We start from the raw sequence: 24,557 nt of genomic DNA on the forward strand, positions 1-24,557 counted from the left end.
TCGGGGCAGCGCCGTACATGTAGAGGAGGGGGTCTTCTGTGTTTGCCGCAAGATGGCTCTGCGTGTGCGGAAAGCGCAGAAGAAATGCAGCGAAACGCACTTCGCTACTCGTGTAATTACGACTTCTGTAAGTTACATGTTCATAATTACCGGTATACACCGCAGTATAACTTTCCACGGCTCGTTTCGAAGGCAACACCGCATTCACTAGAGGCGCGTTTGTACCTCTTGGAAGCATCGAACTCGTGGCTGAGTGGTAGCGTCTCCGTCTCCCACTCCGGAGACCCTGGTTCGATTCCCACCCAGTCCATCTTGGAAGTTGCTTTTTATGTATGGAGTGCCTGCCGTGATTTATCGCTCACGGTCAACGCCGCGGACGCCGACACCGACGACACCGGCTTTTCTTAGGCACGAGCTCCTTAACGCTATCGCGTTAATAACAATCTTTATTATGCACCAGTAGAAGAAATACACGATAAGCGGGCGTCCCGAAGCCCGAATGGCTTTCCGACTAGCCCGGCAGCGTTGGCAACAGCGATAAGGTCGGGACGTGTACAGGCGCTACCTCGGTGCTGACAAAACATAGTGCAAACTAAGGAAAATAAAAAAAAGTGTATTACACGTTCTTCCAACGTAGAGTGAACATTGTTTCACGCTTAATTACAAATACAGGTCAAGGTAACCAAATTATGTTAAACAAATATCCACCCAACAGAACAACGAAAAACTCCCATGGAAGATCGCAATTTCTTTAATGAATAGAATTTATTGATAGGAAAGACAGAGAGAGGTCGACCTGAGCTAGTGCGCTCTAGTCTGCTACTCTGTACTGGGGAAGAGGGAAGGGGAGTGAAAGTATTGGGATGGATGATGATGATAAGAGAAGTGGTGAGTGCTTATGTACATGAGACAGTTGCCTCGCTAGAGCCGCTCGTCGAGCTTGGTGTCCTGCAGGAACTTCCACAATACTTTTGTTGCACGCATTTAAATTGCAGTGTCAGGCCATGGGCCGAATATAGCTTCCTCCGATAGTAGTTGTCTGCCTAAGCTGGCTAGGAAACTGTCTAACGTCGTTCGCTCCAGCTTATATGCTGGGCAGTCGCACAGTACGTGTTGCAGTGTTTCGGGCATCTGGCAGTGTACACAATTTCTTTTAATTTTTTGTTGAGTGAACCGGATAAAAATTCGTCTGGCAGTTCATTAAAGTTTTTTTGGTAAAGGCACGTCTTCGTGTCTCGCTATAGCTAATTAATGAACGAGGAACTTTAAAACGCTTGTTGTCCCTCTTAAAGTCGCGGGGCTACGTATTTCTCTCTGAATTGGTTATTCCAAAAATTACGAAGAACCACAGTTTGCTTTAATAAGGACTAAAATGAAGGAAAACCGTAGTGTTGAAAACAAATTATTATCTGACACTTGGCCACAGCCAGACGCCACACTTGTCAATATATATTTTTAATAAGTGCCACCGCAATGCGCAGAACTCGAATGCAGTGATTCCGCATCGTATTATGCTGTACACGAGAGCATGCACTACGGCTTTCTTTACAGATGATGGTGTGAAACTTTTTATATTAAGAAACACCCAAGCGACACTCCCAAGTTTACCACACAGATAGGCAAGATGGTTCTGCAACTACATGCTGCTATCAAAAAATAAACTGACATATCGCACACCGTCTCCATACTGAACGGGGGTACATGAAGTACAGTCCTGATCATGGAAGTATGATGGTTTGTTTATTGCTGTGGTCTTTAAGGCATTTCTAAAACATGTTAACAGTGTCTTATTGATATTTACGTTAATACAATTTTTCACAGGGAAGCGCATGAAACTATGCATTGTATACTGCAAGGCAGCCACAACCTTTTCATGATTGAAATGCTTTGTTAAAATTACCGTATCATCTGCATATTGATGCATAGTGCCTTTAGAAATTACTAGAGCAAGATCATTTGTAAATATGTTAAACAATAGAGGTGATAAAATCGATCCCTGGGGAACACTGGCTGTAAGCCATTGCTTGCTACTGACGGTTTCCTTGTCGGCCGTAACTATCTGCGACTTCCACACATGTTTCGCAGTACGTTGTGAATTGGTCCTCTGAATCTCATCAAAATTACTTTCGCCAGTGAAAAGTTATGGTTCACTGTATCAAAGGCTTGGGCTATGTCAAGAAATAGCACCCAGGTGAATAAGTTGTTCTCAAATGCGGAATATACTTCATCTGAGAATTCTTCTAATAGGGCTGTGGTACCTCGATTCGCAACACAACCAAGCTGTCTGGGTGATAAAGTCGAAAACTTAGTTAAAAAGGACGTCATGTGATCGTACATGATTTTTTCTAGTGTCTGGGAAAGCAACGGCAAAATTGAGATTAATATATAATTTGTACCTTATCTTTCCTCCCTCACTTTATACAGCGGCTTAAGAAAGATTTAGCTCGGGCTCAACTCTGACGCGGCCTATTTATATACGTGCAAAACGCAGAAACGCTTTTGCAAGATAACCTCTGGACTGAGTTTAGTGAAATTTGTTGATCTTGAAAGAGAAAGTTAAATTCTAGTGACTGTTGGACGCGGAATATCGATTTAGATGCTGAATTTTGTTCAATAGATTTTCACGCATTAGGAAGTTCGAAAAAAATAATAGAAGCACGAAGTTTACAAGTTAATAGCTCTGCATCAAGAACATATATCACGGATTTCCAAATGGCACCCACAACATCATTGAAAGCGGAAAAATTAGGTGTGTCATTTTATATATTACGTGAATCTGTTACGTTGTTTACAAGGGCTCTGCAAAAGCTGTATTTACATATTACTGAAATTTTGCAGATTCGCGTGTAACATATCAATTTTGCCCGCCTTAAATGTACTATCATATGCAATTCACATAACTGTGATATCCTTCTTCATTGCTGGGCTACAGACTTGTAAATTTGATAGCTTTGTTTGCTGAAAATTCGCAATTTTTGCCAATTTTTAATAAAAAATTGACGACATAAACCAAGATTCGAGACCAACAGTCACTACATTTTAATTTTTATTTTAAATGCAACAATCTTCGTCAAATGTAGTGCAGTGGTTGACGATAAAAACGAGTTCTGCTTTTGCAGGTATTTAGATAGGAGCACCCGAGCTAAAGCTTCCTATTAACGATAGCCGTTTTCAGGGTCTCGGGAATTACTGCGCTTACGAAAAAGTCATTAATTTGAAAAGCAAGATGCTTCAAAGCACATCGAAGTTTCTTTGCAGAGTGCCGACTTATATCCCATCTATTCCTTGTGATTTATTTCGCCGCAAATTGAAAATAATCCTTTTTAGGTCAAGCTAAGCAAAAAAAGCGGACGCCGACGCAAATTCCTTCGACGTACAGTCATTTCCCGGTTGGCATAAAGCCTTTTCAGAAGCACGTGAAAGGAAACGGTTAACTACCACTGTTTTGCCATCTGGAAATGAGTAAATGGGATTAGAAAGCGCGTGACTTCCGTTCCTAAGAATATTTATTAACGACCACGTTTTCGCAGGACTTTTGCGCGATTGGTTGAATTTATTGAAAAAATACAGTTTTTTCTCCGTTTGCAAACGCCCGATTGTTTTGAGCTCTTGATCCCTCATTTTTAGGAGCACGTTTGCAGCGCTCCCAGAGCCAACCTCTAAACTATGTGGCATGCATAACAACGGCATTAATCCAGCTAACAGTATTTCTGCACTTTTTCATTGCAGTATATTGTCACTATTCACAAGCAGCAGGAACTGATAAAGAAAGGGTAGCAGAAAGAAGATTGCGCAGGGACCTCTTCTTCTCTTCCGCAATGCGCGAGGTCTTCGCCTTCCGCTACGTGCCGCGTGCTGGATGCGGCAATATGTAGTAAGGCGCTAAAACTGGTTAAGTTGATCGTAGAATTTTCATGTGCCATATCGGCTGCACTGCCATCAACCAGCCAAGACCAGTCGAAATTAGAGTTGCATTGGTCACAAATTTTTGTATTAGTGATTTTAATCACCATTTTATTAATTTCTTTGTTCCCAGCCGAGTCGTGTTCTTCAGTTAGAGAAGGCATCGACAGGCGGCAGGCTCTTACTTATGGCGCAAACAGCCAAGGATGCGCGCACCGCAATGTGATCTATGCAGAACGCTGTACTGTTCAGTTATTCAAGCTAGTCGGGTGATTTATGGTGGACGCCAAAGCGTAAGAAAACGAAATGGACAAGTAATCGGACACATTAGTTAACATGACGCATAGCGTATTCATGTTCAAATCTCCAGCTAAGCATAACTGCACAGCGGAACCTCATTTGCCCAGGACTTCATCGAGCTCTGCCAAAAATAGCCTCACACTGTTACATGGTATAATATTTGGGGTTTTACGTGCCAAAACCACTTTCTGATTATGAGGCACGCCGTAGTGGAGGACTCCGGAAATTTTGACCACCTGGGGTTCTTTAACGTGCACCTAAATCTAAGCACACGGGTGTTTTCGCATTTCGCCCCCATCGAAATGCGGCCGCCGAAGCCGGGATTCGATCCCGCGACCTCGTGCTCAGCAGCCCAACACCATAGCCACTGAGCAACCACGGCGGGTACTGTTACATGGTGTACAATATAACGCGAGAAGGATTTATTCGGCATTTGAAATATTTATTTTTATGATCAGGCATTCTGCATCAAGGAGTGTAACAGACGTAACATAACACGTCGCGAACAAAAATCGCTATACTACCTCCTCGCCCTCGTGGGCGGGTCACTAAGCGTAAACGATAACCAGAAAGCGTAAACATATCGGCACATACATGCGGTATACCAGGGCTGATCCAGAAATAAAGTTCCCAAAAAGCTCCAGTCACACGGGAAGGTGCGAAGCGAAATCCGGCAACACTGCTGCGCGCGGCTGTTCCCCAACTCTAGATTCTCCCCGGTCGCGCTTCGCTGCGCCGCTCAGTCTTGGCTTAGCAGCCGTCCGACATGGAGGTTCCCGTTGTTGATACCGCCAACTGCGAGATTCGTTCCGTAATTCGCTTTTTGCAGGCCAAAGGGACTCCATCCGTGGATATTCATCTTCAGTTGACAGAGGTGTATGACGACAAGTGTATGTCCGTTCAACACCTCCGAAAGTGGTGCAGGGAGTTTAGTGCCGTTCGGAAGGAAGTCCACGATGAAGAACGGAGTGGAATACCGTCAGTTTCGGAGGCGTTATCGAGACGGTCCAACGCGAAGTGCTTCAATAACAGGAGGATCACCGTCCGTGAACTTGTTGCTCAGATTTCTGGGAGTTTTTACGGTACAGTGGAAAGAGCTTTGACTGAAAAAAGGGGGTATCCCAAGTGTTGTGCTCGATGGGTACCGCGGCTATTGACATCAAATCACAAGGAGAAACGCCTCGACTATGCTTGTCAGTTTCTTCAAAAGTGTCAAGATAAGGAAGGATTGTTGGACTCCATTGTTACGGGAGACGAAACGTAGATGTTCCATTTCACTTCCGAAACGAAACAAAAATGCAAACAGTGGCGTGGCCTAGAGTCACCAGTCGCAAAGAAGTTCAAACTCCTTCTGCTGCCAAAGTCATGGTCAGTGTTTTTTTTTTTTTGGAGGGGGGGATCGTAAGAGGGTACTATTAATCGATTTCATGGAACGTGGGACAACAATCAACTCACACAGTTATTGTGCAACATTAAGAAAACTCAGGCGAGCGATCCAGAACCGCCGGCGAGGACGACTGGCAGCTGGTGTAACTCTGCTTCACGACAACGCCCGACCTCAAGTCTTTCGTAAAACCCAAGAACTTTTGACAAACTTTGGGTGGACTGTCATGCCCGACCCAACGTACAGTCCGAACCTCGCGCCTAGTGATTATCACTTGTTCGACAAGTTAAAGGAACATTTGAGTGGCCAACGCTTCCGGAGTGACGATGAAGTCAAAGAAGAGGTGAAATGTTTCCTCAGCAGGCTGGCGGCGGAGTTCTACGGCACTGGGATACAAAAATTGGAGCACCGTCTACAAAAAATGCGTAGCAAGATATGGCCATTACGTAGAGAAATAGGGTAAAGTTTCATCTTTCCGATGATGTAAATTTCTATGAGAATAAACAATGTTGTCTGTTTCTAAAATTGATGGGAACCTTATTCCTGCATCAACCCTCGTATTTACTTTACTGAGAACAAAGGCGTCAACGTAATTGTTAGCTGCTTCCGCTCTGTCTCTAAATTCATTCGAATACTTTCGGAGACTTCTTATGTTTACATTTACTAGAGTAAAATTATGTTGTGAACTCAGGCCAAATGCACCTTTGAAACTTTAAAAATCAGGAATCACACAGAAACTAGAGCCCATGCTGCTTACACACTCATAGAAATATCAGCTGACCCGATTACTCGCACAAAAAGTGCACCTTCTGCCTTCTTTACGAAAATCCTGCCGCGTTTAGCCCAAGCGAACTTGTGTCCATTTTCTTTAGGCGCTGTTCTTGCACGCTAAAATAAACTACGATTTGCTTCTGTCAAGTTATTGTTGAAAAATAACTTGACTAGAGAACCATTCTGGTATAGCCGCCGCAGTTTTTCTGCAGTGATCTTTCAGCTTGCTGCGCCATACTGTTTACACGAAGGACAAAAAAAGAAGAGACAGACAGACACACATGTGCGTAAACTTTCAGCTGTTTATTGTTCGTTAGCGCACGTCGAATATGTACACGAAGGGTAACTGTAAAATAAATAGAGAACACGCCACGTGTCCACTTCCATCGACGAAAAGCCGTTTCAGGGGCCGAACGGAATGACGAAGTAAATTTGCCGGCCCGCTGGCATTGGAGCGCTACGCCAACGCCGCAGACAGCAAGGAAAACACGCAAGCTGTGAGGGGCCGGACCTGTGGTGAACTCACAAACGTGGCGAAAGGCGGGGGGAGAGGCTGCGACATCGACGACACAGACGCTCTTTTCCAGCCAGTTTCGGTTTCAAGGAGCCTGCAAAGGAGAAATAATTGTTCGCGTAGCTACCACACGACATCCGCTATTCAAAACTTCATCGTTGGGATATGTAGCGTCAAGGACGGGACCCAAAGTACTCATTTGCTGCAGCCACTTACTGTTGATAATCAGAAAGTTAATTACACCCGCTGTGGTTGCTCAGTGGCTATATGGTGTTGGGCTGCTGAGCACGAAGTCGCGGGATCGAATCACGGCCATCGCGGCCGCATTTCGATGGGGGAAAAATGCGAAAACAGCCGTGTACTTAGATTTAGGTGCACGTTAAAGATTCCCAGGTGGTCGAAATTTACGGAGTCCTCCGCTACGGCGTGCCTCCTAATCAGAAAGTGTTTCTTGCACGTAAAACCCCATAATTGCATTAATTACTGTGACTTAGCTAATTACGCACCTCATTGCAGAAATTGCTCTGTACCTAGAGGCTGCCTATCCGTGCACTCGAAAGGTAAACATAACGTTACCGTGATTTATATTTTGTTCTAATTTAAAAAATTCGGTGCAGCTAAAAACACCCTGTATGTATGTATGTATGTATGTATGTATGTATGTATGTATGTATGTATGTATGTATGTATGTATGTATGTATGTATGTATGTATGTATGTATGTATTATGTATGTATGTATGTATGTATGTATGTATGTATGTATGTATGTATGTGTGTGTGTGTGTGTGTGTGTGTGTGTGTGTGTGTGTGTGTGTTTGTGTGTTGAGTGTAGTTGGTAAGGAGCAGGAAGGATGGCGGTAACGTTAAGTGATACCCGTGATGGTGTATTCCGAAGAGTGGATGTCAGAAAAAAATTTTGACGTCACTCACCTCAGAGCAACTGTCATATTTATGTGATAAAGCTGGTCAAGTGATTTTCCTACTCCTTAACACACGTTGTAACTAGGATAATCTGCAAACCAGTAGTCAGGTATGATCTGCGCACATTTGCATCTATATTGCGCTCAACGTTAACAGTGTGCGTCGATTTCATTCCTCTTTGCAGGTGAGCTCCTGGACGTTTGTTCCTGCTACATAAAGCTTGCGGCTTTGTTGGTGGTGAGTGGCATCATCTGTGGAGAAACCGAGAACTGAGTTTGTATTGAGCATTCACACTGAACAAATGTGCGAGGCAGAAAGACGGAAAGGCACACGGCGCAAGGACCCCACGTCATCTATGTCTATGGCAGGGCTGAGGCCAAGATTGAAGATTATTTATAAGAAAATTGCTTTCCCATAGCGTAGGGAGAGCTATACTTTTAGTTTGTAATCGCGGTTTGGTGCAGAGAACGAGTAAAATTGTACACGCGAAGCAATCACTGGAGGCGGCTGGTAATTAAAGGAAATATTTTTATATATAAATATTTATATTTTGGAGTGCACATGGCACACGCTCAATCGCTACGACCAGTAGCCTGTAAATGTAATCGGCCTGTCTTGCCATATCTGTTCCATAAATGCGAAACTTGGAGGCTAACGATGTCGCTCAGGACCGCGCTGGGAGCAGCGGAAGACAAAATGGGAGGCGTGCAGTTGAGAGCTGTAAAAAATGTTGCACTTGCACCATAATGCGAAGCAGCGACGCCACATGTGGCCCAATATTGTGTGGAGCAAGGATGTACGTCACTCTTGAGTACGAATTCGGTTGCGGTAAATACTCGTGCGCAATAAATCTCCGTTTGAGAGGGAAAAGAATGAAGGTGCTGTCCGCCACAGAGACGAGAATGCGCTAGAAGACGTAGGAGGCGCCGACGACAGCGCTATTCAGCAGACCAGAGCAGAAACGGGCCAGTCATGGTCCGCCCTCTGGCGTCGGTGAACGCCAGTGAAGCAGTGATGCCACGGCTGCTGATTTATCAGTAGATCTACTGATTTTAAAAAAATTTTCTGCTGATTCAGTGATAAAGCGCTTGAATCTGCTGATTTTCTTGCTTTTCTACTGAAACGAAAGCGGAATCTGCAACTTTTTCAGTACAGAGGATGGATGGACGGATGGTTATAGAGGTTACAGAGGTTATATTAATTAATGTAATGCCACCTAGCTAGAGAAAGAAAAAACGTGGTTGGCTCCGAGGTTAACACACATTCTTGCGTTTCCAGACTCTCAAACGAGGCGCTAACAAGGCATAGAGTTTCTATGCTCTATGGGAAAAGCTGAGGCCGTGAATTTGTGAAAGTGGGTGCATACCGAACCCCACAACTATGAAACCACCATTATCATCACAATCACCATGATCAACCTATCTTTATGTGCACTGCAACACGGAGGCCTCTATGGAGGCCTCTCCCAGCGATCTCCAATTATCCCTGTCTGGAAGATACTATACTCTAAAGCTTTCAGGTATTAACTACCATCTGACACCTTTGAATAGGCCATCGCAGGGCTTCACTGCTTTTAAATTCGTGCTTGACAATGGCTATCTGGATCCCCGGGTTTTTCAAAAGTATCGCTAATAATCTCGGGGTCAATTTTCGTACTATTTCCTGGACGCTACAATACTTCAAGAGAGTACTAATATAAGCGCTGAATTCGTGGGCTCATAAACTGAGTGCAAAAATTGAAATTAAAAAATCTACTGATTTCTACTGATTTTTCGCGAAAAAATCTACTACTATTTTTTAATGTGTCGTGGCAACACTGCAGTGAAGCAGCGTCGAGCCTCCTATGTGTACTACGATGACGCTGAGCCTCACTGGCGTACACGAAAGGAGGTCAACCAGAAGAGCTGGGATTTACTAACCTTAGCCCGTTCGGCAGCTCGTAATAGGTTCTTTGAAAACTCGGCACGTATTACAACTATTGAGCTTTGCGCTGCCGTCTGTTCAAATTGCGTCGTGTTATTGCCGCGTTCATTTGGAGGTCATCGTGGAAGCGGACCAACCTTTTTCGGCGCGACCTCGGCAGGAACAGCTCGCTTTTGCCGTCTGGGAAACAGTTGGTTAGACGGTTCTTGCGGAATAATCTACGCTCCTTCCTGCGGACTAGTTTTTGTCAAGAGTGTTTGGGCGACCTGAGTTCATTGTATCGTCTGCTGGGTTTCCTGGAGCCATACGTGGCTGGCTACTACAGAGAGGTTGTTGTTTTATGACGTTTCTTACGAATACTTAAAGAGTGTGTGAGGCAAGAAATTATACGAGGACGATGGAAATATATTCTTCTTTGTTTCACTGTAGTATCACTTATTGCACTCAGCAAGCCAGGAATATATGCTAAAACGAGTTAAAAAGTTGTTTCTTTTTTCGCGCCCGCGTGGTGCCCTAAAGCTATTTTAGAATTATACTGTACCCTCACCTTACTTTTGGAAACATGAATGAAAAAGAATTATGCCGAGGCAATGCACATTTTGGAATATGTGTGAAGCGAAGCTTTCATGGAGCGGTTAATGAAATTCTATAAGTTTGCCCATTCCATTGCTGCCTCTCTGGCTTAAACTGCCGCGTGCATGTGCTCGCGCCATATTAATTACAGAATATCACAGAATATTGCAGTAATCTTATCGTGAAAGTTAATGGTAATAGAAAGGAAACTTGGCGTACAATAAAGGCAGTGGCAAGACCTGAACCGCAACAACTTGTTTTATCTGACCTAAGTTTTGTAGGTTGTAATGAAAGGGAACTTGCAGAACTACTCAATGATTATTTCGTAACCGTAGGAAAAGAGCTGACAACCGTTACAAACGAAGAATATGACTCACCGATCCCGACTGTTCACAAGGATGCTTTCGTTTTTCGCATCAGCATGAGCCGCTGTGAATGCGCTGCTGCGCTACTTAAACGACACAGGACTTTGTGACAAATTGTGACTGCACACTGTGTGACGTAGGATGCGACGGTGACACTGTGTAACACTAGGAAAGCCTTCGCAGACTGCGTAACAATGCCGACAGAAACAGTATGTACCTGCGTGTGGTTTCTTTCCCCCTTTTTTCACCTTTTTCTCTCTCGCACTTATCGCATCCCTTTGCCCCTCCCCCGGTACAGGGTCACCAAGTGGAGATAATTTGTGGTTAACCTCTCTGTTTTTTCTTTGTCTCTCTCTCTCTCTCACTCTCACTCTTCGTTTTTCGAGAAATTACAGGAGCTGAAATCATTACAGTTGCACGTCAGGTGCTATCGCACAAGGCTATGGGTCATGGTGGTATACACGCCACTTAAGATACTGAGGGACAACATTGAAACCTTATGCAAGCCTCTAGCAGTAATATTGAACCAGTCATTCGTGACAGGCATGTACCTCGAAGAGCTCAAAATAGGGAGTATCACACCAATACACAAAGGCAAATGTCCCGACAACAAAGCAAAGTACTGCACCATAACAATTTTGTCATGCGCGAACATAATTTTCAAGAAACAGTACTCAAAAGGATGATCGAGTTTACTATAAAATACAGTATCCTAACTCCGAATCAACATGTCTATAGAAAGGAATACTGTACGGCTACTGCAGTAAATTTTGTGGCAGAAGCAGTAAACCGTGCGTTAAACAAAAAAAAATCATCATAGTTATCTTCCTAGATGTAAACATTATGAGGACGCTTAAGTGGAAGTGTTAGCTTGGGCCCAACTCCAACGCGGCCTATTCAAACACATGAAAAACGCAGAAACGCTTTTCTAAGATAACCCCTGGACCGATTTTAATGAAACTTGTTGCATTTGACAGAGAAAGTTAAATTTTAGTCATTGTTGACAGCAGAATTTTGATTTAGGGCCTGAATTTTGTAAAAAGGGTTTTCAAAGCATCGGAAATTTGAAAATTATAGAAGCACGAAGTTCACAAATTAATAGCTCTGTATCAGGAATAGATTTCATGGTTCTGTAAACAGCATCCATTAGATCATTCAAACCGGACAAATTCGATATGTCAATGTATATTTTAGGTGAATTTGTTACGTTGTACTATCATATGCAATTCACAGAATTGTGCTAGGATTTTTCCTTGCTGCGTTAGAGTTGTAAACTTGATGGTTTGGTTTGCTGAAAATTTTCGATTTTGGCAATTTTTTACGAAAAATTGATGGCCTAAATCGAAATTTCGGAACCAACAGTCACTACATTTTAATGTTTTCTTTTAAATGCAACAATAATTGCAGGAAATAATTTGAGATCAAACATTTCAGTTTACATGACCATTCTGAAATGTTGAAACACGGAAGTAGACCTTCATGACGATTCCCTTCAACTTTCTAATATAAACATGCGCCGTAAGGTTTGCAACTTAGAAGGTAAGTAATATACATATAATCTAATTATTGAATTGATTGGTTTAATTTCTCTTGCAATTGATGTCTGCATAGGCACATAATGTGTAGTGTTGTTACTTGAGCAAATTTTGTACGCGTTTTTAAAAAGAATGTTCGAAGCAAAACAAAAAAGCAGAGCACTGTACATCTCCCTAGAGGTCCAGCATTAACACAAATGCCAAAGAAAAAAAATCAGGATAGATAAAGAAGTAATACTAAGAAGATCAGAAATCTCGAAGAACAGATGTAAGCAGAAAGCTACCATTCGTGCCTCCAACGAAGCGCACAGCCGCCCTAATGTTCAGTAAGGGTGTCATGTACGCTTCTTCTTGCGCTGGCATGCCTGCTTAATTCCTCAACAGCGCTCTTAAATATGATCGCCTGCCCACTTACCCTTCGTTTGGCCAACCGCTTCTGATACGTTCTGGGGCTGAGAAAGTCGGTCTTGTTAGCTCTTTTATATGTAGCACGTAGCTGGAAAACCCCATGTGTTAGTTTGTGTTAAACATAGCTAAAATGGACGTAGACAACAAACGTAAATAATAAGACGTTTCGGGCCCCGAACGGGAACCTTGTTCGCTATCGCGCTTCCGTACGGCTACTGTACGGTATATAGGTTGTCAGCAGAAATTTGAGCAGACACTTGAACATTTTAGCAGTGCAGTTAAACTCAAAAGACGAAGCGTCTCCTTTTTCTGTCATTCTCAGAAGTATCAGTCTACAAATATTCTGGTGCTTATATGATAGTACATCGGTGCTCATGGTAGAAAATATGTCCAGATATTTTTAAATGCGCAATGATAGTTTTCGCGAGAAAATTGAACACTAGTGTCAACTGCCCCGCCATGAGTTTCGGCTCCTCCGCCTTTACAAGTTTCCAAGGCGACGCCCTCGTTGTCCACAGCCTTCACATGCCTGCTGCTGCATATTGTTTACACGTAATTGAAAGATAATTATTCCGGGCTCAATCGCGTCGCTTACAATGTATCCTCAACTCTCGCTTAGTCTAACAGCCATCTCACCGTCCTACTTGCTGGTCTCTTAAAATCTCTGGCTTCGGCGTATGCCTGCCGTTGTTATCGGTCTTATTAAGCGCATGCGCATCGTTGCCTTTTCTATTATTATGATCATAAATACTTCTCTTTGGGCGAGTTGGTTCTACAAGTTACTATGAGCGGAGCATATACCAGTGCATTCCGACAAATAATACGTGGCATGAGTATGGCAATAGCGTCAACATGAATCATTCGCAAGGATACACAGACACACCGATACCTGTGATGTCAAGCTTCTCTCTGCATAGTGCATGGGCCCGCAAAGACCATCACTAAACAAGATATGCTGCTTAGGGTAACGCTCCTTCATGGTAAGAAGTTACCAGGAGTTAAAGAGCCAAATTGTAAATGGTCTGAGCTCTGACCATGAAGAAAACAAGATTCAGAGGACGGAAGAATAAACAACACCGACATAAGGACGGCAGCGACGAAATTAGGCCAACAAAAAGCTGAAGGATATTACAGCACATCAATTCATTACACTTCTTCCACCAGTAAACTTTCGCCCAATACACCTCGAGTTTTCAGTTATATGCCTCGCAAGGCGGGTGAAGCCTCTCTATGATGCTATCGAGAAATGCGTGACTTATGGTGGGGTCGAACCTTTTTGTCTTTCGGCGCAGCAGCCCAATGCTAGACCATGATCTCAGGCGTGCTTCTCTCGTGCCAAGCTTGTTCTTCGATGGTGGACGGATGGAAAAACTTTATTTTCGTCAGAACGCATGTGCGGACGATTCCGTGCTAGATGGCCATCAGCTCATGGCTGACGGCGACCTGGGTGGCCCACTCCACGGCCCTGGTCTGGACGACCGGGTCTGAGCTGGCCAACACGGCCTCCCACTGCTCGAGAGAAGGATCACGCATAATATCCGCTGGTGGCGGCGCTATGCTACAGCTCCATAATATGTGGTCATAGGTGGCCAGTTCCTGGCACCATTTGCATTCCGGCTGAACGTCCGGGTAGATTTTGTTTAACACGTATGGGTTATAGAAAGATCTCGTCTGCAATCTTCGCCAGACGCTTTCCTGCGCCTTCACCAATTGCTTGTCCGGTGGAGGGTAAATTCTCCGCTCAAGTTTGTGATGGTTAGTAATGTCGTGAAAGGACACCAGCCCATCTCTCGTGGACCTCCCTGGAACGTCCGGCTCACCTGCTCGGCTGACGAAACCTCGAGCATTCATGTGAGCCGCCTCGTTCCCAGGGTTCCCAGAGTGGGCCGGTACCCAGACAATTTCCACCTCCGTAGTCCCTCGCCCCGTGGCCCGATTTAGTAATCCTGCCGCTGTGACAGAGATTCTGCCCCTCGCCAAATTTCGGATGGCTGTTTTAGAGTCGCTGGAAATCAGGTCAGCTTCAGTATTACCTATAGCTAGCGCTATCGCCGCCTCCTCTGCAGTTTCTGAGGAGCGGGTTTTGACTGATCCAGAGGTGACTAAGCGTCCCCGCCCATCCACCACCGCAACTGCAAATGCGTCCTTGTTCTTATACTCGGCGACATCTACGTAGACCGCCCCGTTGTACTTCCCGTACTTAGCATGTAAAGCTCTGGCTCTTGCCTTCCTACGGTTCTCGTGATGTATCGGATGCATATTTTTAGGTAAAGGTTTTATGTACAAGCCCTTGTGCATTTCTCGCTTCACATGAATTTTCATGTCCCCAGCTGGAGGATCAACTCCAATGCCGATCCCTTCCAATATATCCCTCGCTACTATCGTTTTGGAAAGTCTACTGAGTTGCATCGCCAAGTGTGCCTCCCGCAGTTCTTCCAAGGTGTTGTGCACCCCTAATCCCAGCAGCCTTTCGGTGGAAGTATTGTCAGGCAACCCAAGGGCCGCCTTATGCGCCTGTCTAATCATAGCCTCCACCTTGCCTTTCTCCGTCGCGTCCATCTTCATATAAGGCGTCGCATACACTATTCTACTGAGCACAAACGCCTGTACCAGCTTACACAAGTCCTTTTCCTTGACGTCTTGTTTACGATTGGCGATTCTCCTGATAAGTCTTACGGTAGCATTGACAGTATTTTTGAGCCTTTCCAAGGCCTCCCTATTCTTCCTGTTAGTCTGCAGATACAGCCCCAGGATCCTGATCGTTTGGACCTCAGCGACCGGTGCACCCCCCACTTTCACCTTCAGCGGTGGTGGCGGCACATAGTGCCTCGCATGTATCCCTCTTGGTTTATCCCTAAGCACAAAAAGCTCGGACTTGGGCTGAGAGCACGAGAGTCCTGCCTCCCCCGCTAGCTCCTCCACAATATCCACTGCCTGTTGTAAAGTTTCCTCCAATTGTGCGTCGCTTCCCTTTGTTACCCATAGAGTAATGTCATCCGCATAAAATGTATGTTTAAGTCCCGATATCATTGCCAGCCTGGGCGGTATCTTGATCAAGGCGAGATTAAACAAGAACGGCGATAAAACCGACCCTTGTGGTGTCCCCCTGCCCCCCAACGGGAAAGGATCCGATTTAAATTCTCCGACTACAATCTCCGCAGTCCTATCCTCCAGAAATGATCTGATGTATCGGAAGGTTCTACCCCCCGGTCCTATGTCCGATAGGTTCCTTAATATTGCCTCATGGGTGACATTGTCAAAGGCCTTTGTGAGGTCGAGCCCCAAGATAGCCTTCGTGCCCGTGCCGTACCCAGGATCAACCACGTCCTTTTTGAGCTACATTATAGCGCGTTGAGACGCTGTGTTTGACTGCACTGCCTTCGGGATTGGCTCACATTTTAGTCAGACGGATACCTGCAGAGTGTGTGAGGTCGACCTATATAACGGTGTCGCATGAAAAAATAATAATAGACACTCCCCGCCTGGTTTGCTAGGCAGGCGTTTTGTAGGGAGACAATGCTGTAGAATAAATTGCGTCCACGTCGCCAATGCGCGTCTTCTTTAAAACGACTAAGTTACACAAAACGTCCCGCTAGGCGTGTACGAGGTTTGTAGAGAGTTCCCGCCCCTTGGGCTTGCCGCAGGTGAGTCTACTGGCGGGCCGGCTATAAAAGTCATTTCAGGCGCGCAGAACAAACAAGAGGTGCAGGGTAGCAGGCAATGAAGGGCCATTTTTCTTGTGGAACGGCGCCCTTAAGGCGGCGTACTCACCGGTTCGCAAGCAGCGCGTTCATCGCAAATTAGAGGCCACGCTTTTCGGTACTCGGAAGAGAAGGTGATCGGCAGCAGGGTGCGGCAACGCCTAATCCCCCCGAGGCCCAAGTGAGGCGCGCATCTTTTAGGGAGGAACCGTGCATAGACGCGATGCAGGCGCGCTTGATATAAAATAGCGACACGCGTGGCCTCGCGCGGGGGCTGTGCGCGCTCCGTGATATCTGCCTCATCAGCGACGCCATGCGCGCCCCTATAGATATACGGCTTGCGTGCTGCAGCGCCTTGCTCTCGATGGCTTTGAGCGAAATGAGTTATAGGACGCCGCTGGCTTGAAATAAAAAGAAGAAAAATATTACTACCTCACTATCAGGCGCACATAGTGACGGCACCCATTACCGGTGCCCCATCGTTCCGCAACGCAACCAGGCAAACACTCTGGACCTCTCTTTTTCTTTATTTTTTGGCAGTGAGTTGACGATAGGATGTCGCTCTTCCTACTCTGTGGGCTGGTTACCAGGAATAGAAAGTGTTGTAACAAGAAACACGAGGACGTGTCGAGTCAATGATATTAGGCGAGTAAGGCGTCGCTGGGGCTCTTCTAGAGAAACGTTTACCGTACCAGAAGCGCGCTACGAAATGCGTTATCGCTGAACGAAATGCATTGTCAATACGAAGTGCGTTCGTTATCGCGGAACGTCGGTACTTGCTTGCGCATAAGTAATGGTGTACCTTCCACGTATTTCCCAATTTTTTTATTAGCTGTGTTTAAGCAGCAGCCCGCTCTTCTTCCTGCGACATGTCGGTAGATTAGGCGCAATTGCGCTGAAAGAAATGAGCTTCTGCTTTTAGCAGATGGCCCTCACAGGTGCTCGCACCTTTCTCAGTTCAGGAAGCGACCGACACTTACTCGCAGCCTCAGTTCACTTCGTCCAGTGTCTTCGGGCTTTCTTGCCGACTGTTCGTGGAGAGGCAGAGCGTATACGATACAAAGTGATCATTATAAAGAACTCAGAAGCTTTCAGAGATGCACACCAGTCGGCGTCCGCTTTGCCCTGTGGAGCTGTGGCTTGTTCCTCCCAATAGTTTGCTGGGTTATGTGGCACGAAGAAGAACAGAAGAAAAATAATGGCAATGTTGCCGTTTGCATGCCTGCAAAGATCATAAAAAGAGAATGTCGTACACATTTAGTTCCGTTTAACATATGGAAGTTCCGAATTGATCTTTGTAGACGCATGTGTAAAACGAAATCTGTCAAAGCTGAGTCATACCAGAAAATTTCAAACATTACTGCACCTATTGGGGTTGGTACAGCATACACGCGGCACTTTTTGAGCAGTATACCGCATGTTCCTAGTCAGCGGTGCCATTGCGGTTACCCAGACGATGGAGCGCACCACGTCCTCCTGGAATGTCCAATACTTGTGACATGCACACTTGTGAAAGGCGGCGCGAAGAGGTAGCCGCCGGATCAACGGTTTACGTAGGCCGGCCAGCCACGGTACCGCGGAATCTCCGGATCGGCTGATACCGCGGCCGCTCAAGCCGAGCGCGCCAGCGTGCTCTATTCTCGCCTTCGGCGCTCGTGAGTCGTTTTCTTCTTCGCCGGCTCTGGAGACGACAGTCGTGCAGCTACACACTAAACAGCCGGGTGAACATGAAGGAGTAATTTATTTATTTGTTTATTTTTAAAGCGGAGCTTTCCTTGCCTCTTATCCCGACTTTCCGAGCGCTGCAACTGAGGGCTTGTTCGCACGGGGCCCTCGGTTTCTTGCAACACCACCAGATGGCGCTCGCCTCCGTGCATCTCAGCGACACGCTCATAACATCCATCCATCCATCCTCAGTTGGCGCCGCCATGGCAGCGTTTAACAGTTCATGATGCGTATAGCGCGTGGTGTGCTTGCGTTCCTGTGCGGCAAAAAGTCGCAGTTTCGCCCGAAAGGCGAACGCTCTCTTGCGATCGAAAATTAGTAGACAGCTATACGAAGTAAGGATAGTAGTTTTATCGGCCGTATGAAATTGTAAACATTCGCTGACTAATTAAATCAAGAAGCACGGTGTCACGCGCGCACACGTAAACATGAACATATCTCACTCGATGACCGCGAAAACTCGCTGTCAAAACGCTGGAATGAGGAAGCGCGGCAGCAGGAGCGAGCGAATCGACCGTCGTCTTGCGTGTCACTTCAACCTGAACTGAGCGTCGAAAGCACAGCGCATACGAAGCTACCAGCACTCAGCGCACTTTGCACGCACCGCAGATCGCGTTAAGGTATGGGCGCCTGCGCGGCAGCGCGCACCGTACGCAGCAGCCCGTCTCCCCTGTGGTCTACGCCGACAAGTGGCAGTGGTACACGCAAAGTAACGTTTAACATCAACTCACCGCTCTCGTATTGGACTAAACGCCGAAGAAATTACGCATTCGCAGCCAACCTGACCGCTGATTATTGTCAATCAAAGCAAACAGTATACAGAGCTTCGCTTACATTGATTCCCGCAGCGCGTGGCATCCGCGAATTTCTTTCTTCCTTTTTTTTTGCCGTCCTCCATGCCTTTAAACAACCGGAACCGTCGAGCCATCATGGCGTCGGGGAAGCATGCTCATCAGGCGTTGGCTCTTCACGAACCCCGGAGGGCCGGGTTCGATTTCAACCCAGACTGGAATTTAAAAAATTGTCTTTTCCAAACAATTAGTTTACTTTGTTTATACAAACGCCTTTGACTCTCTTGGGATTTCAGAAGGCGGGCACAGGAAAATCCGATGTCAATCGGAGCATTTTTGACGATTTCTTGCGCTTTGCGCCGTCGCCTATTTTTTGTACCATCTTTCGGCTACGCCGGTTACGGCGACGGATCATCGCGTAATGGGGCATATAATGCTTTCGCATTATTAAATGTTCAGGCGTGTTCCAGGTCTTCCACTGTGCCTTTTTATGCGGCCGTGCGATGTTACGTTTGACGTATAGCACCTCGTGCAAAGAGGATTCTCGCCCACCATGCCTCATAGAAACAAAGTGTGACTTCCTAATTCGCCATGGTTGTCTGGAGTTTGTGCCGGTCTGGCAGAAGCCCCCCAGTGTTTACAGGGCCCTTTTGTGTGTGTGCGACTTTATAGGGACCCTTTCCTGTCAAGCTCTTCAGGAGAACTTCCGCGAACCAGCAATGCGCGAAATACAGGGGTTCAGCTGTCTACTCTTCCCAGGACCGCAGACTGGCGCCTGCAGAGGCGCGCTCGCGAATACCTCAAGTGGGAGAATGGATCAGTCGCCCTTTCTCAACTAGACGCCCTTTCCGCGAACCAATGTCGCCTAGAAGAACGGAAAAGCGTCTACATTCCCGGACCTGCAGGTTTGGTATCTACGGAGGCAGGACGCATTTTCCTGGCTCCAGGCTTGGTATATACGGAGGCGGGACGCTCATTCCTTGCTGCAGGCTTGGTAACTACGGATGCGGGACGCCCATCTACAAACCAGACTCTGTGCCTGTCACGTGACACCTGCGGGAGTAAGATCCCTCCCATGGTTTTAAAGAGCCTAATTAAGGGGCTCCAAAATGTACTTTTAAAATACTTCATTCTCTTCTCGTCATCTTTCACCAACCTTTGAATGAACCGTGCAAGTTTCGCACTAGAAATCGTCTCGTCCTTGCCGGGTCGCCATGGTCTACCGGATGCCTGCAGCCCGCCGACAACGCCACGCTACCCAATAGTAATGTCGGTCGAGCTTCGATAAACAGGCGTCGCTACTACTCGGCAGCAGTTGCATACGCTACCCTGGAGTACGCAGCAGCGCCTAGCAGCGGCATTAGGAGTGGGTGATATTGTCACGTGGTAGTGACGTTGAATGACACAGTGGCAGTACTGTGAAAGACAAAACTAGCTTTTCTTGGGTGAACCTGTGCCCATAAAACAGGCTACACTTAAAGCACAACGACAGCGGCGAACACAGTCGGCGATCGTCGAAAATCTGATCAGCGGGTCAAGCGCGTCGGCTTTTATACAGAGCCGTCGAATGTTCCAGACTAATCGTTGGGACCCGCGTGCCTTCCATAAAGTTCTACATCATTCGCGTCAGGCGAATAAATCAGATAACACAAGGTTCGGCGATAACAGACTGCGGATAGAAGCATCGATAACTTTCCAGAAACTTCGGATACATGCAAGCGCGTCCCGCGCTGTGCGATAAGATTTGTTAGGCGGCGAAACCTGGTCGCCCGATAAATATAAATACACGTGTCAATACCCCCCTCTTAAAAAGCGTCGTCCCTATGCTACAAAGAGAGCGAAACACAAAAGGACACTTATTAAACATAAGTAACAAAACAACGAAAAGAAACAAAGTCCAAAGGTCAGTTACGCGAAGTCCCAAAGTTCGTCAACGCTGGTGGTACGGCATGAGCCGCACAACGTGGACAATTTCAGGTCGTGAGCGGCGCCGCTGTGACAGCGAAATGCCGTCTGGCACGACCTCGTAGTACAGTGCACCAATACGTCGGATGATCTTGTACGGTCCGAAATAGCGAAGCAAAAGCTTCTCGCTCAGTCCTCGTCGGCGTATAGGGGTCCAAACCCAAACACGGTCACCGGGCTGGTACTCGACAAAGCGTCGTCGGAGGTTGTAGTGTCGGCTGTCGGTCCTCTGCTGGTTCGTGATCCGCAGGCGGGCGAGCTGTCGGGCTTCATCGGCGCGCTGGAGATAGCTAGCGACGTCAAGATTTTCCTCGTCAGTGACGTGCGGCAGCATGGCGTCGAGCGTCGTCGTCGGATTCCTGCCGTAAACCAGCTTAAACGGCGTGATCTGTGTTGTTTCTTGCACCGCCGTGTTGTAAGTGAATGTTACGTACGGCAGGACGGCATCCCAGGTCTTGTGTTCGACGTCGACGTACATTGCTAGCATGTCGGCGAGGGTCTTGTTTAGGCGCACCGTGAGACCATTCGTCTGCGGATGGTAGGCAGTTGTCCTCCTGCGACTTGTCTGGCTGTACTACAGAATGGCTTGGGTGAGCTCTGCTGTAAAAGCCGTTCCTCTGTCGGTGATGAGGACTTCTGGGGCACCATGTCGCAGCAGGATGTGCTCGACGAAAAATTTCGCCACTTCGGCTGCACTGCCTTTTGGTAGAGCTTTAGTTTCAGCGAAGCGGGTGAGGTAGTCCGTCGCCACGACGATCCACTTATTCCCGGATGTTGACGTCGGAAACGGCCCCAACAAATCCATCCCAATCTGCTGCAATGGTCGACGAGGAGGTTCGATCGGCTGTAGTAATCCTGCTGGCCTTGTCGGTGGTGTCTTGCGCCGCTGACAGTCTCGGCATGTCTTGACGTAACGGGCGACGTCGGCGGTGAGACGCGGCCAGTAATACCTTTCCTGTACCCTCGACTGCGTCCGGGAGAATCCGAGGTGCCCAGCGGTTGGGTCGTCGTGTAGGGCGTGCAGTACTTCTGGACGCAGCGCTGACGCTACACCAAGAAGGTAGCTGGCGCGGACTGGTGAGAAGTTTTTCTTCACGAGCAGGTTGTTTTGTAGCGTGAACGAAGACAACCCGCGCTTAAATGCCCTAGGGACAACGTCGGTGTTCCCTTCCAAGTACTCGACGAGGCCTTTTAACTCCGGGTCTGCTCGCTGCTGTTTAGTGAAGTCTTCCGCGCTTATTATTCCAAGGAAGGCGTCCTCGTCCTCGTCGTCTTGCGGCGGGGGATCGATGGGGGCGCGTGATAGGCAGTCGGCGTCTGAGTGTTTTCGTCCGGACTTGTAGATCACTGTGACGTCATATTTTTGCAGTCTGAGGCTCCACCTCGCCAGCCGTCCTGAAGGGTACTTCAAGTTAGCTAGCCAACACAACGCGTGATGGTCGCTGACGACTTTGAATGGCCAGCCATATAGGTAAGGGCGGAATTTTGCTGTAGCCCAAATGATGGCGAGGCATTCCTTTTCAGTCGTAGAATAATTACCTTCCGCTTTTGACACCGACCGGCTAGCATAAGATATCACCCGTTCATGTCCGTCTTTCTTCTGGACTAGGACGGCACCGAGGCCTAGGCTACTGGCGTCAGTGTGGATTTCGGTATCGGCGTCTTCGTCGAAATGTGCGAGTGCAGGCGGTGACTGCATGCGTCGTTTTAGTTCTTGAAATGCGTCGGCCTGCGGCGTTTGCCATTTGAACTCGACAGCAGATTTGGTTAGATGCGTTAGCGGCTCAGCGATGCGTGAAAAGTCCTTGACAAAGCGCCTGTAGTAGGCACACATGCCAAGGAATCTACGCACTGCCTTCTTGTCGATGGGCTGCGGGAACTTTGCGATGGCAGCTGTTTTCTGCGGGTCGGGATGTACTCCGGATTTGCTGATGACGTGGCCTAGGAACAGAAGCTCGTCGTAAGCGAAGCGGCACTTTTCTGGCTTCAGAGTGAGCCCTGATGATTTGATGGCCTCTAGTACTGTTGCAAGCCGCCTAAGGTGATCGTCGAAATTTCCGGCGAAGACGTCATCCAAGTAAACAAGACAGGTCTGCCACTTCAATCCTGCTAAAACCGTGTCCTTCACGCGCTGGAACGTTGCAGGCGCCGAGCACAGTCCAAATGGCATAACCTTCAATTCATAGAGGCCGTCTGGCGTGATGAAGGCGGTCTTTTCGCGATTCCTTTCGTCGACTTCTATTTGCCAGTAGCCAGACTTGAGGTCCATCGATGAGAAGTATTTAGCATTGCATAGCCGATCCAATGCGTCGTCTATCCGTGGGAGGGGGTATACGTCTTTCTTCGTGATTTTGTTCAGTCGACGATAATCGACGCAGAAACGTAGGGTTCCGTCCTTTTCTTCACTAAAACAACTGGAGACGCCCACGGGCTTTTCGACGGCTGGATGATGTCGTCGGGCAGCATTTCATCGACTTGTTGTCTTATAGCTTCGCGTTCTCGCGTCGAAACTCGGTAAGGGCTCTGGCGTAGTGGTCGAGCGCACTCTTCGGTTATTATGCGATGCTTTGCGACTGGTGTTTGTCGAATCCTTGATGACGTCGAAAAGCAGTCTTTGTATCGTCGAAGCAGACTTCTGAGCTGTTGCTGCTTAATCACGGGGAGACTTGGATTTATGTTGAAGTCTGGCTCGGGAATTACGGTCGTCGGGGTAGATGCAACAGAATCCGAGAGGACAAAGGCATCGCTGGTTTCCTGAATTTCCTCGATGTACGCGATCGTCGTGCCCTTGTTGATGTGCTTGAACTCCTGGCTGAAGTTTGTCAGCAACACTTTCGTGTTTCCTCCGTGCAGTCGAGCGATCCCTCTTGCGACGCAAATTTCACGGTCTAGCAGTAGACGTTGGTCGCCTTCGATGAAGCCTTCTACGACAGCGGGTGTTTCGGTGCCGACCGAAATAACAATGCTGGAACGCGGCGGGATGCTCACTTGATCTTCGAGCACACTCAAGGCGTGGTGACTACGAGGGCTCTCCAGCGGTATCGCTTGATCTTGCGACAGCGTTATTGACTTCGACTTCAGGTCGATGATTGCGCCGTGTTGGTTCAGGAAGTCCATACCGAGAATGACGTCTCGTAAACACCGTTGGAGGATAACGAAGGTGGCAGGGTAAGTCCGGTCATGAATGGTTATTCTTGCCGTGCAGATTCCAGTCGGCGTGATGAGGTGTCCTCCAGCGGTCCGAATTTGAGGGCCTTCCCACGCAGTTTTAACTTTCTTCAACTGCGCGGCGATGGGTCCACTCATGACGGAGTAATCGGCTCCTGTGTCCACTAAAGCGGTGACTGCGTGGCCGTCGAGAAGCACGTCGAGGTCGGTGGTTCTTTGTCTGGCATTGCAATTAGGTCTTGGCGTCCGATCACGGCTGCGTCGGGTTGAACTGAAGCTGGAACGTCGCTTCGTCAAATCGTCTTTAGTCGGTGTAGTCTTGGCTACCTGACTTTGTCGGGACGGCGGCGTGTCTTTATTATGTCGTCGAGATGGCCTCTTCGTCGTCTTCGTCGTCTTCGTCGGCGGCGGAGGATCTTCGTCAGTTCGACGAACAGCAACCGCACCTCCATCGGTTGCTGCTTTCCGGATATGGGCTCGCTGACCGGCCCCGGGCTGGGCCAGTGTATGGTCGGCGCTGCGGCGACAGGTAAGCGGCCTGGTGACGGCGAACGGGATGGTCGTCGAGGGCTCCACTGAGTAGCGGCGAGGTAGTCGGCGATGTCAGG

The 24,557-nt window shown here is 47.4% G+C and overlaps 1 protein-coding gene across 2 annotated transcripts in view; it reads left to right on the forward strand.

Moving 5' to 3' along the window:
* LOC135896262 (protein turtle-like) overlaps positions 1-24,557 on the forward strand; it is a 594,776-nt gene that overhangs the window by 102,060 nt on the left and 468,159 nt on the right. The window contains exon 3 of one of the 2 annotated variants that reach the window (XM_070537869.1): positions 7,980-8,032. The exons of the other annotated variant lie outside the window; for it this stretch is intronic. The gene's annotated coding sequence lies outside the window, so the exon portion shown is untranslated. The remainder of the gene's footprint in view (positions 1-7,979; positions 8,033-24,557) is intronic. 2 annotated transcript variants of the gene reach the window in all.

Source organism: Dermacentor albipictus, chromosome 4 (genome assembly GCF_038994185.2).
Source record: "Dermacentor albipictus isolate Rhodes 1998 colony chromosome 4, USDA_Dalb.pri_finalv2, whole genome shotgun sequence".
In the NCBI taxonomy this organism is placed as follows: Eukaryota; Metazoa; Arthropoda; class Arachnida; order Ixodida; family Ixodidae; genus Dermacentor; species Dermacentor albipictus.